We start from the raw sequence: 14,075 nt of genomic DNA, 5'->3' as shown, positions 1-14,075 counted from the left end.
TGACTCCTTTTCCATCCTCTCTACCCAAGGATTCCCAGAACTGCTCTCATTTGTAAGCTGGCTGAGTGGGCAGGCAAGAGAGGGGCCGGAGCCCCTGGTCCCAGGATTCCTGTTGAGAGGGAGCCCTGGCCTGGGAGAAGGGGCTGGAACAGGGTACCTGCCCTTTGGGGCACCCCCACTCCCTTTTTCCCAGCACGGGCAGCCAGAGGTGGCTTCTCCAGCCCCACTGCCATCCTGGCTGCTTGAGTGTTTGCTTGGGATGGCCTGACTCCCACCAGCTATTTTTATCTTTCATGCCGCAGCCTAGTTCTGGACCTGCCTTTGCTGTTTGTACTGTTTGTGCCCAGCATTAAATGCAGGCATCACCCCTCCAGGAACAGGGCAGGACCCCTGGGCGTGGGCAAGAGAGTTTTGAGACCTGGAGCTTCCTTCACACATAGCCCTCAGCCCATAGAGCCGGCCCCGGGTGTGGCTGGAGCCCAGAACATCTACAATAAGAGAACTTAATGTCCTTGCTGGGCGCAGTGGCTCATGCCTGTAATCCCAGCACTTTGGGAGGCCAAGGCAGGCAGATCACTTGAGGTCAGGAGTTCGAGACCAGCCTAGACAACATGGTGAAACCCTCGTCTCTACTAAAAATACAAAAATTAGCCGGGCATGGTTGTGGGCGCCTGTAATCCCAGCTACTCAGGGGCCTGAGGCAGGAGAATCACTTGAACCCGGAAGGCAGAGGTTGCAGTGAGCCGAGATCAATCATACCACTGCACTCCAGCCTGGGCGACAGAGCAAGACTCCATCTCAAAAAATAAAAGGACTTATGTCCCCCTCTGGAATCTTCTTGCCCTCCATGCTGGGGACACCTGTGACCTGTGCCCCAGGAGAGCCTCTGCCTCTCTTCTGGGAGGGCCCAGTGCCCTCTGCTGCCCTAGAACCTGAGCCAGGCCTGGGGTGCCCTGAGGCTACAGTCCAGTGTGTTTCCAGGCCCAGGCCAGCTCACTCCTGCCTGGGTTCTGTGTGGCCCAGGTGCACCCCAGAGAGGGGCTGTGGCCGAGGGCAAGGGCAGACAGAGAGGCCTCTCAGACAGACGCCCAGCTCAAGGTCAGGCGGGATAATGGGTGAGTTATGCAGCCAGATAGCAAGGCCATACAAGTCCAGCCCCAGCAGCCTCAGCAGCTAAAAATAGCCCCTCCCATAGAGCCTGCCTGGGCTCTAGCAGCCAGGATGTTGTTTTTCCGGGCGGGGCCTCCTTGCCCCTGGTGCTTTGTGTTTTCAACACCGTTCCCTTGGCAGCCATGGGTCCCCAGCTCACCCGGCAGTGAAGGGGCTGGTGGAGAAGGCTGCCCCGCTGTCCCCTTGGATGCTCCTTGGACCACCTACTACAAGCCTCCTACCTTGCACAGGATGGCTCCCACCCCTCAGGCCACCTGCTGTCTCATCTTGTCCCCCAACTTGGCACTCCCTACCCCACAGGCGCCCCTCGCCAGGGAACCTTCTGGTCTCTGACCCTGCAGGAAGCGTTGGCATGTCCTGGAATGTGAGCTAGACAGGCCTGGTGCTTTCTTGGTGGAATTCAGGCATGACTAGTCACACCTGTGGCCACAGACCCAGCCACTCAGCAAGCATGCCATCTGCAGAGTGGCCTCTAGCTCCAGAGTCTTGCGTGGAAGTTTGGGAAACAAACATCTCTTTAAAAAAATATTGAGGCTGGGCATGATGGCTCACACCTGTAATCCCAGCACTTTGGGAGGCTGAGGTGGGAGGATCACTCAAGCCCAGGAGTTTGAGATCAGTATAGCCAACATGGTGAGACCTCATTGCTACAAAAAACAAAAATAAAAAAAAATTGGGGCCAGGCGCGGTGGCTCATGCCTGTAATCCCAGCACTTTGGGAGGCCGAGGCAGGCAGATCATGAGGTCAGGAGATTGAGACCATCCTGGCTAACATGGTGAAACCCCGTCTCTACTAAAAATACAAAAAATTAGCCGGGCACTGTGGGGGGCGCCTGTAGTCCCAGCTACTCGGGAGGCTGAGGCAGGAGAATGGCGTGAACCCAGGAGGCGGAGCTTGCAGTGAGCTGAGGTAGCGCCACTGCACTCCAGCCTGGGCGATAGAGTGAAACTCCGTATCAAAAAAAAAAAAAAATGGCCAGGCGTGATAGCTCACGTCTGTAATCTCAGCACTTTGGGAGGCCAAGACGGGTGGATCACGAGGTCAGGAGTTCAAGACCAGCATGGCCAACATGGTGAAACCGTGTCTCTACTAAAAATACAAAAAAAAATTAGCTGGGCGTGGTGGCAGTCGCCTGTAATCCCAGCTACTTGCGAGGCTGAGGCAGAGAATCACTTGAACCCAGCAGGCAGAGGTTGCAGTGAGTCGAGATCGTGCCACTGCACTCCAGCCTGGGAGACAGAGTGAGACTCCATCTCAAAAAACAAACAAAAACAAAAAGCCAGCATGGTGGTGCACGCCTGTGGTCTCAGCTACTTGGGAGGCTGAGATGGGAGGGTCCCTTGAGCCCAGGAGGTTGGGGCTGCAGTGAGCCATGTTCATGCCACTATACTCCAGCCTGAGTGACAGGGTGAGACCCTGTCTCAAAAATAAATACATAAAATAAAATACATTGGCTGGGCGCAGTGGCTCACGCCTGTAATCCCAGCACTTTGGGAGGCCAAGGTGGGTGGATCACGAGGTCAGGAGATCGAGACCAACTTGGCTAACACGGTGAAACCCCGTCTCTACTAAAAATACAAAAAATTAGCCTGGCACGGTGGTGGGCGCCTGTAGTCCCAGCTACCCGGGAGGCTGAGGCAGGAGAATGGCATGAACCTGGGAGGTGGAGCTTGCAGTGAGCCGAGATAGCGCCACTGCAGTCCGGCCTGGGCAAAAGAGCGAGACTCTGTCTCAAAAAATAAATAAATAAATAAATAAATAAATAATAAAAATAAATAAAAAAAATACATTTTAAAATGTAGAGATGGGGTTCTGTACCCTGCCTGAAACAAGCATTTTAATCCCATATCCCTGTATTGCAGCTTTGCAGCTCAGAGCCAGGGATTGGCTGTCCCCTGGGTGCACAGCTAGCAAGGGGCTGGCTCTTCAGATCCCAAGTTTCAGACTCCGAAGCCTGGAGTGTTAGCTACAATCTCGCATTTCCTTTGTCACCCTGGAGTGTGAGAGTGTGTGTGTGAGTGTGTGTGTGTGGTCTGCATGCCTATGTGTTTTGTGTGTATGCGTATATGTGCGTATATCTGTATACATGTGTGTATGTCTTCGTGTGTGTCTGTGTGCTGTGTGTGAGTGTCTGCCTGGGTGAACGCCTGTGTGTGAATGCATGTTGCTCCAGCCCAGTGACTTTTCCAACAATGCTCTGAGAAGACCTAGGAGGAGGTGCACTGAGCGGGGTGGGCTGGGGAAAGGCTGGGGGAGGTCCCTCAGCACCCCTGCCAACACCTTAATCAGAGAAGCATTTGCCTATTTGATTCAAGACTCCTTTAAAAAAAGAAACTGTGAAAAAGAAAAAAATGAGAAAACCACCGATCTAGTCTCAACCTTCCCCTCCCACTACCATTTACAGAGGAAGAAACTGAGGCACAGGGGTACTGGGGGGCTACCCACTGTTACCCAGTCCAGAACACTCTTTCCATACCGCCCAGCCTAGGTGTATCTTGTGCTTAGAAATGCCTAAACAAGCCAGGCGTGGTAGCTCATGCCTGTAATCCCAGCACTTTGGGAGGCTGAGGCGGGCGGATCACTTGAGATCAGGAGTTCGAGACCAGCCCCGTCTCTACTAAAAAATACAAAAATTAGCCAGGAGTGGTGGCACGTGCCTGTAGTCCCAGCTACTCAGGAGGGTGAGGCAAAAGAATCACTTGAATCTGGGGGGTGGAGGTTGCAGTGAGCCGAGATCACACCCCTGCACTCCAGCCTGGGTAACAGAGCAAGACTCTGTCTCCAAAAAACAAGAAATGTCTAAACACACACACACACACATACACACACACACCTCACACTCACACAGAGCCCTGCTTCCCAGCGCTGCCGCCTGTGTATATGCTGCCTCAGCTGGGTCCCAGTTCCCACGGTCACCGGAGCCTTGGCAAGGCTGCCCGAGGGTCTGTGGCCTCAGAAGCTCCCGCCAGAGCCCCCGCCAGGCCCAGACAATGGTGCAGGGTGAGGGGTTTCCAAGGCTTTGGCGCTGGTTGCTGGGCCTGGCTGCTCTGGGCCAGGCAGGGCGCCAACCTCCACTCCCACTTTGTTTCTGTGGGAAAATGAGCTGGGGTTCCAACCAACAGCCTGAGGAAGAGCTTGGGCTGCTCCCATGGCCTCCCCACACCCCAGGAGGAAACAGACCCCCAGACTTCTTTCCTCCCTTCTCCTCATCCTTGTCCTCCCCTTCCCAAGGCCCGAGGAACACTCACAGAAGTGCCTCCCTTCACCCCCCCTCCTCCCAGGCAGAGCGGGTGCGGCTGGACTGTGACTCCCCTAGGCCTGGCCAGGAGGATGGGGCCGAACTGGGTGTGGCTGAGGCTGGCAGCTACTGCATCTCTCCCAAGAGGAAAGTACTCTAGTACTTCTTTATCTCGGGGGATGCGTTCCCAGAACCCCCGTGGGTGCCTGATGCTGCAGATGGTACAGAATCCTATATGCACTATGGTTTTTCTATCTGGTAACCAAGATGGCTAAAAGTAAACAACGGGCGGGCAGTCCCTACAGTGTGGATTCCCCGAACAAAGGGATGATTCTTGTCCCAGGCAGGCTGGATGAAGTGGGATGGTGTGAGATTTCATCATGCTACTCAGAACGGCATGCAATCTAAAACTTATGAGTTGTTTACTTCTGGAATCTTCCATTTAACATTTTTGGACTGCAGTAGACTGTGGGTAAGCAAAACCATGGATAACAGGGGACTACTGGAGCACTGAGCAGGGTCTGTGTCCCGTTCAACCCCAAACACCCCACACACATTTGATGCCGACATTCAAAATCTGGAAGGTGGCCAGGTGTGCTGGCTCATGCCTGTAATGCCAGCACTTTGGGAGGCCGAGGAGGGCAGATCACAAGGTCAGGAGTTCAAGACCAGCCTTACCAACATAGTGAAACCCCGTCTCTACTAAAATACAAAAATTAGCTGGGCATGGTGGTGCACGCCTGTAATCCCAGCTACTCAGAAGGCCGAGGCAGGAGAATCGCCTGAACCCCGGAGGCGGAGGTTGCAGTGAGCTGAGATCGCACCACTGTACTCCAGCCTGGGCAACAGAGCAAGACTCCATCTCAAACAAACAAACAAAATCTAGAAGGCGAGATCATTCCCCGTCCACACAGTCAGATCTGGGAGATGCATAAGAAATGAAGGAAGCCCCTGGTGGTCCTTGTGGGCCTCACTTGGGATGGAGAGCCTCCGTGTTCTCCCCATGTGCTCCTGACACCCTCAGGGGTATATGGAACCAAATAGAGATGGGGTCTTGCTGTGTTGACCCGGCTGGTCTCCAACTTCTGGGCCCAAGCAATCTTCCCACTTCATCTTCCCAAAGTGCTGGGATTATAGGCATCAGCCACAATGCCCACACCCGGCCTGTACTTTATCTTTAAATGACATTCAAATTTTGAATTTTACTCAATAGCTGGGATTACAGGCGTGCACCACCACGCCCAGCTAATTTTTGTATTTTTAGCCCAATGCTGCTTTAATATACAAGCCCAGCCCAATATTGCTTTAATATAAAAAACAGGCCAGGCATGGTGGCTCATGCCTGTAATCCTAGCATTTTGGGAGGCCGAGGCGGGCGGATCACCTGAGGTCAGGAGTTTGAGACCAGTATGGCTAACATGGTGAAACCCCGTCTCTACTAAAAATACAAAAATTAGCCAGGCATGTTGGCTAATCCCAGCTACCTGGGAGGCTGAAGCAGGAGGATGGCTTGAATCCATGAGGCGGAGGTTGCAGTGAGCTGAGATGGCACCATTGCACTCCAGCCGGGTTATAAGAAGGAAACTCCGACTGAAATAAAATAAAATAAATAAAAAACAGCTGGGCTTGGGGGCTGACACCTATAATCCCAGAACTTTGGGAGGCTGAGGTGGGAGGATCGCTTGAGCCCAGGAGTTGGAGACCAGCCTGGGCAACATAGCAAGATCCCGTCTCTACCAAAAAAAATAAAAAATAAATAAACAAATAAAAAACTAGCCAGGAGTGGTGGCGTGAGCCTGTAGTCCCAGCCACTCAGAAGCCTGAGGTGGGAGTACTGGTTGTTTGAGCCCCAGAGTTCAAGATTGCAGTGAGCTGTGATCACACTACCACACTTCAGCCTGGGTGACAGAGATCCGTGGGGGATCCCAAGCATCTGTTTTTCAGGGGCTAAGATTAGCCCACACCTAAGTTTTCCAGACACTACATCTTGTTCTACCCATTTTGATAGGAAACTTTCACTCACTCATTCAACAATAATGTATCAGGGCTGGGCACAGTGGCTTATGCCTGTAATCCCAACATCTGAGAGGCTGAGGCAAGAGGATCGCTTGAGGTGAGAAGTTCCAGACCTGCCTGGGCAACACAGTGAGACCCCATGCCTAAAATAAAAATAAAAAATTAGGCTAGGTGAGGTGGCTCATACCTGTAATCCTAGCACCTTGAGAAGCCAAGGCAAGGGGACTCTTGAGCTCAGGAGTTCAAGACTACCCTGGGCAACATAGCAAGACCTTGTCTCTGTAAAAATAAAAACAAATTAGCCGGGGTGGTGGTGCGTGCCTGCAGGCCCAGCTGTTCAGGAGGCTGAGGTGGGAGGATCACTTGAGCCCAGGAGTTCAAGACTACAGTGAGCTACCATTGCACCACTGAACTCCAGCCTGGGTGACAGAGTGAGTCCTTGTCTCTAAAACAAAACAAAACTATTGTATATATATATAAAAAATATATATATTATGTAGCATGTCTCTCTATGTAGATACAGAGACGCCAACTCAAATATATATATATATTATATTATACATACATAATTATCATATATTATGTATTTTATATATATAATATATATATATATTTGAGTTGGAGTCTCACTCTGTCTCTCAAGCTGGAGTGCAGTGGCACAATCTCAGCTCACTGCCACCTCTGCCTCCCGGGTTCAAGTGATTCTCCTACCTCAACCTCCCGAGTAGTTGTGATTACAGGTGTGCACCACCACACTGAGCTAATTTTTGCATTTTTAGTAGAGATGGGGTTTCTCCATGTTGTCCAGGCTGGTCTTGAACTCCTGACCTTGGGTGATCCGCCCACCTCAGCTTCCCAAAGTGCTGGGATTACAGGCGTGAGCCACCGCACATGGCCAACAAAACAATATTTAATCACTGTAGGGCACAGTGCTCAGTGCCAGGGATACAGCAGTGGGCATCACAGAGATGCCCCTGTCCTCACAGGCACCACACAAACAGCTGTGGGATAGGTGTCACTGTACTAAGTACTATCAAAGAAAAAGCACAGCAACCCCACTTCTGGATACGTATCCAAAATAACTGAAAGCAGGCCATGTGCAGTGGCTCACACCTGTAATCCCAGCACTTTGGGAGGTCGAGGCAGGTTGATCACTTGAGGCCAGGAGTTTGAGACCAGCCTGGCCAACAGGGTGAAACCCCCATCTCTACTAAAAATACAAAATTAGCCGGGTGTGGTGGCAGGAGCCTGTAATCCCGGCTACTCTGGAGGCTGAGGCAGGAGAATCCCTTGAACCCAGGAGGTGGAGGCTACAGTGAGCCAAGATCACACCATTCCACTCCAGCCTGGGACAATCCAAGTGTCCATAGACACATGGATAAATAAGCAAAAAAAAATGTATATACACACACAAAGTGGACTATTATTCATCCCTAAACAATCAAGAAGTTCTGACATATGCTACACTTTGGATAAACTTTGAAGACATTATGCCAAGTAAAATAAGCCAATCACAAAAAGACAAATACTTTATGATTCCATTTATATGAGGTCCCTAGAATACGATGGAGGTTGCCAGGGGCTGGGCAACAGGGAATGGGGAGTTGGTGTTTAATGGGGGCAGTTTCAGTGTGGAATGATGACAAAGTTCTGGAGATGGATGGTGCTGATGGCTGCACAACAACGTATTCACTTAAAGCCCCTGAAGTGTACATTTAAAAATGGTTAAAATTGCCTGGGCGTGGTGGCTCACACCTGTAAATCCAGCACTCTGGGAGGCCGAGATGGGTGGATCACGGGGTCAGGAGATCAAGGCCAACATGGTGAAACCCCATCTCTACTAAAATACAAAGAGTAGCTGGGTGTGGTGGCGGGCACCTGTAGTCCCAGCTACTCAGGGGGCTGAGGCAGGAGAATCACTTGAACCCAGGAGGTGGAGCTTGCAGTGAGCCGAGATTGCGCCACTGCACTCCAGCCTGGTGACAAAGCGAGATTCCGTCTCAAAAAAAAAAAAAAAAAAAGTTATAATGGTGAATTTTATGTTATGTATATTTTACCACGCGTCCCCCCTCCCCTGCCAAAAAAAAAGAAAGAAAAGGACAGTGGCCATGAGAAGGAGCCCTAATGGGGCTGGCAGAAGGCCATTTCTAGGGCTCACTTCCTTGAAGAAAGGACTGCTGAGGCCTGAAGGACAAGGAGGAGTTAACAAGACAGAAAGGATGGGTGTGGGCTCGAGACCAGCCAGGGCGCTGCAGGGGACAGCAGTGCAGGGTAGAAGGGTGAGAGGTGGCAGGCCAGGTCCTGCAGAGCAGAGCCTGGTAAGGATTCTGGACTTTTCCTAGGAACAATGGGAAGCCAGGGCATGGTCTCACATGGGGAAACAGTACAATCAGATTTGAAGTTTCAGCTGGGCGCCATGGCTCACGCCTGTAATCCTAGCACTTAGGGAGGCTGAGGCGGGAGGATCACGAGCTCAGGAGTTCAGGGCCAGCCTGGGCAACATGGTGAAACCCCATCTCTACCAAAAATACAAAAAAAAAAAAAAAAAATTAGCCAGGCATGGTGACGCACACCTGGGATCTCAGCTACTCTGAAGGCTGAGGTATGAGGATTGCTTGAGCCCACGAGGCAGAGGTTGCGGTGAGCTGAGATCACACTACTGCACTCCAGCCTGGGTGACAGAGTGAGACCTCATTTCAAAAAAAAAAAAAGGGTTTGAAGTTTCAAAATCATTCTATTATTTAGGTGAGAGATAAGCTTAAGGAGGGGAAAAAGAGGATGAAAATGACTAAAACTGCCACCTTGCATCTTGCCGGGGAAGTGGAGAAGAGCCCCCTAACTCGGGGAAGGGGGACCAGAAATATAATAGCAGGGAGGGGCCAGGCCCTTAAGCACCTCCCCTGGTCCCTCCTCTCCTCCAGCTCTCTGGTGTTGGGGGGGTCCCTCCAGCCAAGGCTCCTCAGTACTGGGATGCGGACATCTTCAGAGGTCACACCGCCCCTTTCTGGCTTTCTGTGGTTTTGGAGGCTCAGAAGCGGAAATGCACTCGAGGTGTGTATAAACACTCTAACAGCAGGAATTGCTCAGAACAGGCCTTGCAGCTGTGTCTGGGGAAACTGAACTTGACAGAGCCAGGAGGTCCCAGCGGGAACTTCAGGGTGGGGCCCATCTCTATAGCAACCAGAAACAGCCCCAGACACGCTCTGGCCCTGCTTCTGATGAGGGAGCGGGCAACTTGTGTTCTTGAAATACCCACGGCCAAAAAGGACTCATCCAAAATAGCCCACTTCCACATCACCAAACATCACCAACGCCTCACAGGGCATCTGCCACTCCGCAGCAGAGCAACCAACGGTGAGTGGCAGAAAGTTACCAATGACTTACCAGGAGTTTTATTTTTCTCACTGGCGTATTAGAAAGAGGACAACTGGCTGAAAGAAAAAGACTTGGTGTATCAAGCACAAATTTGTTCCCCAAAACTCAGGTAAAAGAAATGTCCATTTGGGTAGTTTCCCTAAATCAAGTAAAATGTGATTATAGGCCAGGCACGGTGGCTCACGCCTGTAATCCCAGCACTTTGGGAGGCCAAGGCGGGCGGATCACGAGGTCAGGAGATCGAGACCATCCTGGCTAACATGGTGAAACCCTGTCTCTACTAAAAATGCAAAAAATTAGCCGGGCGTGGTGGCGGGCACCTATAGTCCCATCTACTCGGGAGGCTGAGGCAGGAGAATGGCGTGAACCCGGGAGGCGGAGTTTGCAGTGAGTCGAGATGGTGCCACTGCACTCCAGCCTGGGCCATATAGAGCGAGACTCCGTCTCAAAAAAAAAAAATGTGATTATAAGCTGCCCTTTGCCAAGAAAGTAAGAAATTCAACTTCAGGCATATGGGGAGGGGCATCTTCCCCCTCAGTAGAATCACTATTATTATTATTATTATTATTATTGAGACGGAGTCATCCAGGCTGGAGCGTACAATCTTGGCTTACTGCAACCTCTGCCTCCCAGGTTCAAGTGATTCTCCTGCCTCAGCATCCCGAGTAGCTGGGATTACAGGCGCCCGCCACCATGCCTGGCTAATTTTTGTATTTTTAGTAGAGACAGGGTTTCACCATGTTGGCCAGGCTGGTCTCGAACTCCTGACCTAAGGTGATTGGCCCACTTCGGCCTCCCAAAGTGCTGGGATTACAGGCGAGAGCCACTGCACCTGGCATTATATGGTGATTCCATGGTGCCCAGGGGATGGGAGAGCTTTCTTCCCTGCACCAACTCTGTTGCTCAGGCTGGAGTGCAGTGGCACCATCTCAGCTCACTACAACCTCCGCCTCCTGGGTTCAAGTGATTCTCCTGCCTCAGCCTCCCGTGTAGCTGGGATTACAGGTGTGTGCTACCACGCCCGGCTAATTTTTGTATTTTTAGTAGAGACGGGGTTTCACCATGTTGGCCAGGCTGGTCTCGAACTCCTTGCTTCAAGTGATCCACCCACTTTGGCCTCCCAAGTGCTGGAATTACAGGCATGAGCCACCCCACCGGGGCCTCAGATGGGAGAGCTTCTACTCTGTTCTCTACAGGGTCTGCTGCTCAGATGCCTACCATCCGAGCCCAAGTGCTTCTATTTTTTATTTTTATTTTTGAGACAGAGTCTCACTCTGTCACCCAGGCTGGAGTGCAATGGCATGATCTCGGCTCACCGCAACCTCTGCCTCCAGGGTTCAAGCAGTTCTCTCGCCTCAACCTCCCAAGTAGCTGTGATTACAGGCATGCGCCACCACGCCCGGCTAATTGTATATTTTTTAGTAAAGACAAGGTTTCTCCATGTTGGTCAGGCTGGTCTTGAACTCCCAACCTCAGGTAATCCACCCGCCTCGGCCTCCCAAAGTGCTGGGATTACAGGTGTGAGCCACTGCGCCCGGCTCCAAGGGCTTCTAGCTGCAGCTGAGGCCCTACTGCCCTGGGCCAAGCACACTTTGGGGATGATGCCAAATTCTTGACTCTTAGCTCCAAACCCACGGCATTAATGTGCTAGGGCTGTCGTAACAAGATACCACAAACCAGGCGGCTTAAACAATCAAAATGGGCCGGGCGCGGTGGCTCACGCCTGGAATCCCAGCACTGTGGGAGGCCGCGGCGGGCACATCATGAGGTCAGGAGATCGAGACCATCCTGGCTAACACGGTGGAACCCCCCCCCACCCCCGTCTCTACTAAAAATACAAAAAAAATTAGCCGGGCATGGTGGCGGGCGCCTGTAGTCCGAGCTACTCGGGAGGCTGAGGCAGGAGAATGGCGTGAATCCCGGAGGCGGAGCTTGCAGTGAGCTGAGATCGCGCCAGTGCACTCCAGCCTGGGCGACAGAGTGAGACTCCGTCTCAAAACAAACAAACAAACAAAAACAATCAAAATGTATTGTCTCAGTGCTGGAGACCGAAGTCTGGAATCAAGGTATGGGCAGGGTCGACTCCTTCTGAGGCTGTGAGAGCGAATCTGTCCCCTGACGCTCTCCTTGCTTCTGGTGGTTTGTTGACAATATGTAGCAATCCGTGTAGCAATCTTGGTAGCTCTCTGCCTCCCTCTTTGCACCGCCTGCCTTCTCCCTGCGTGTGCGTCTGTGTCCAAGTTTCTCCTTCTTACAAGGGCACCAGTCACGCTGGATTTAGGGCCCACCCTAATGATCTCATCTTAACTAATGATGTCTTCAACAACCCTATTTCCAAATAAGGTCACTTTCTGAGGTACTGCAGGTCAGGACTTCAACATGTGAATTTGAAGTGGGGGGGACCGAACTCAACTCATAACACCCACCCACCCAACTCAGCTTCATGGTCTGGCTGGGACTCAGAGCCACATGTCTTTGTTTTCTTAATTTTATTTTTTATTACTACTTTTTGAGATGGAGTCTTGCCCTGTCGCCCAGGCTGGAGTGCAGTGGTGCGATCTTGGCTCACTGCAAGCTCCGCCTCCTGGAGTCCAGAGATTTTCTTGCCTCAGCCTCCTGAGTAGCTGGGACTACAGGCACACGCCACCACGCCCAGATAATTTTCGTATTTTTAGTAGAGATGGGGTTTCACCGTGTTGCCCAGGCTGGCCTCAAACGCCTGCCCTCAGGTGATCCACCTGCCTGGGCCTCCCAAACTGCTGTGATTACAGGCGTGAGCCAATGCACCCAGAGCCACGTTTCTCCATTGCCTGCTGCTCCCTGCCAGGCTCTGCCAAGAGGGGGCGCTAGAGAGGCCTGAAGGGCTGGAGAAGGCCCCAGCCTCCCATCTGCTCACTATTTTTGCCTGTATTGTACCCAGGAAAGCTTCTTCATTGGGGCAGCTGTAGTTCTTTAGCAGCAGCTGAATCCAGTTTCCACTTTTTCCAACCCTTGCAGAACCAGCTACCCTGAGCTCCCTTCAGAGGCACCGGCACCAGCACCAGCCGGCCCAGGCCCGCTCTTCAGAGGGCTGGGTTTTAGTACCCTGGGGCTCCTCTTTCAAGCCTCTGTATTATTGTTGATTTTGGTGTTTTGTTTTGTTTTTTGAGATGGGGTCTCACTCTGTCACCCAGGCTGGAGTGCAATGGTGCGAACTCAGCTCACTGCAACCTCTGCCTCCTGAGCGAAGCAATCCTCCCACCTCAGCCTCCTGAGTAGCTGGGACTACAGGTGCGCTCCACCACCCCTGGCTAACTTTTTGTATTTTTAGTAGAGATGGGGGCTTCACCATGTTGGCCAGGCTGGTCTCAAACTCCTGACCTCAAGTGTCCGCTGTGAGCCACCACGCCGGCAGCACTTTTTGTTTTTTGAGTTTCACTCTTTTTGCCCAGGCTGGAGTGCAATGGCGCCATCTCGGCTCACTGCAACCTCCGTCTTCCAGATTCCAGCTATTCTCCTGCCTCAGCCTCCCGAGTAGCTGGGATTACAGGCTTGCGCCACCATGCCCGGCTAATTTTGTAGTTTTAGTAGAGACGGGGTTTCACCATGTTAGCCAGGCTGGTCTTGAACTCCTGACTCAGGTGATCTGCCCGCCTCGGCTTCCCAAAGTGCTGGGATTAGAGGTGCGAGCCACCGAGCCCGGCCCTTTCAGCAATTTTTTTTTTTTTTTTTTGAGACGGAGTCTCACTCTGTCGCCGAGACTGGAGTGCAGTGGCTCGATCTCTGCTCACTGCAAGCTCTGCCTCCTGGGTTCACGCCATTCTCCTGCCTCAGCCTCCTGAGTAGCTGGGACTACAGGTGCTCACCACCACACCCGGCTAATTTTTTTGTATTTTTTTTTTTAGTAGAGACAGGGTTTCACCGTGTTAGCCAGGATGGTCTCGATCTCCTGACCTCGTGATCCGCCTGCCTCGGCCTCCCAAAGTGCTGGATTTACAGGCGTCAGCAACCGCGCCCGGCTGTTTGCAGCAATTTTTTAAGATGACAAAATAAAACAGAAAATTTCAGAATATATCCCACTACAAAATACAAATTAAGCAGCATGTGGTGGTGGCAGGGCCTGTACTCTCAGCTACTTGGGAGGCTGAGGCAGGACCACTGCTTGATGCCAGGAGTTCAAGACCATCCTGGGCAACATAATGGAACCCCATCTCTACCAAAAAAATTTTTTAAACTAGCCAGGCATGGTGATGTGCGCTTGTAGTCCCAGCTACTCAGGAGGCTGACGTAAAAAGA

The sequence above is a fragment of the Pan paniscus genome, chromosome 19 (genome assembly GCF_029289425.2).
Source record: "Pan paniscus chromosome 19, NHGRI_mPanPan1-v2.0_pri, whole genome shotgun sequence".
In the NCBI taxonomy this organism is placed as follows: domain Eukaryota; kingdom Metazoa; phylum Chordata; class Mammalia; order Primates; family Hominidae; genus Pan; species Pan paniscus.
This window is presented reverse-complemented; position numbering follows the sequence as displayed.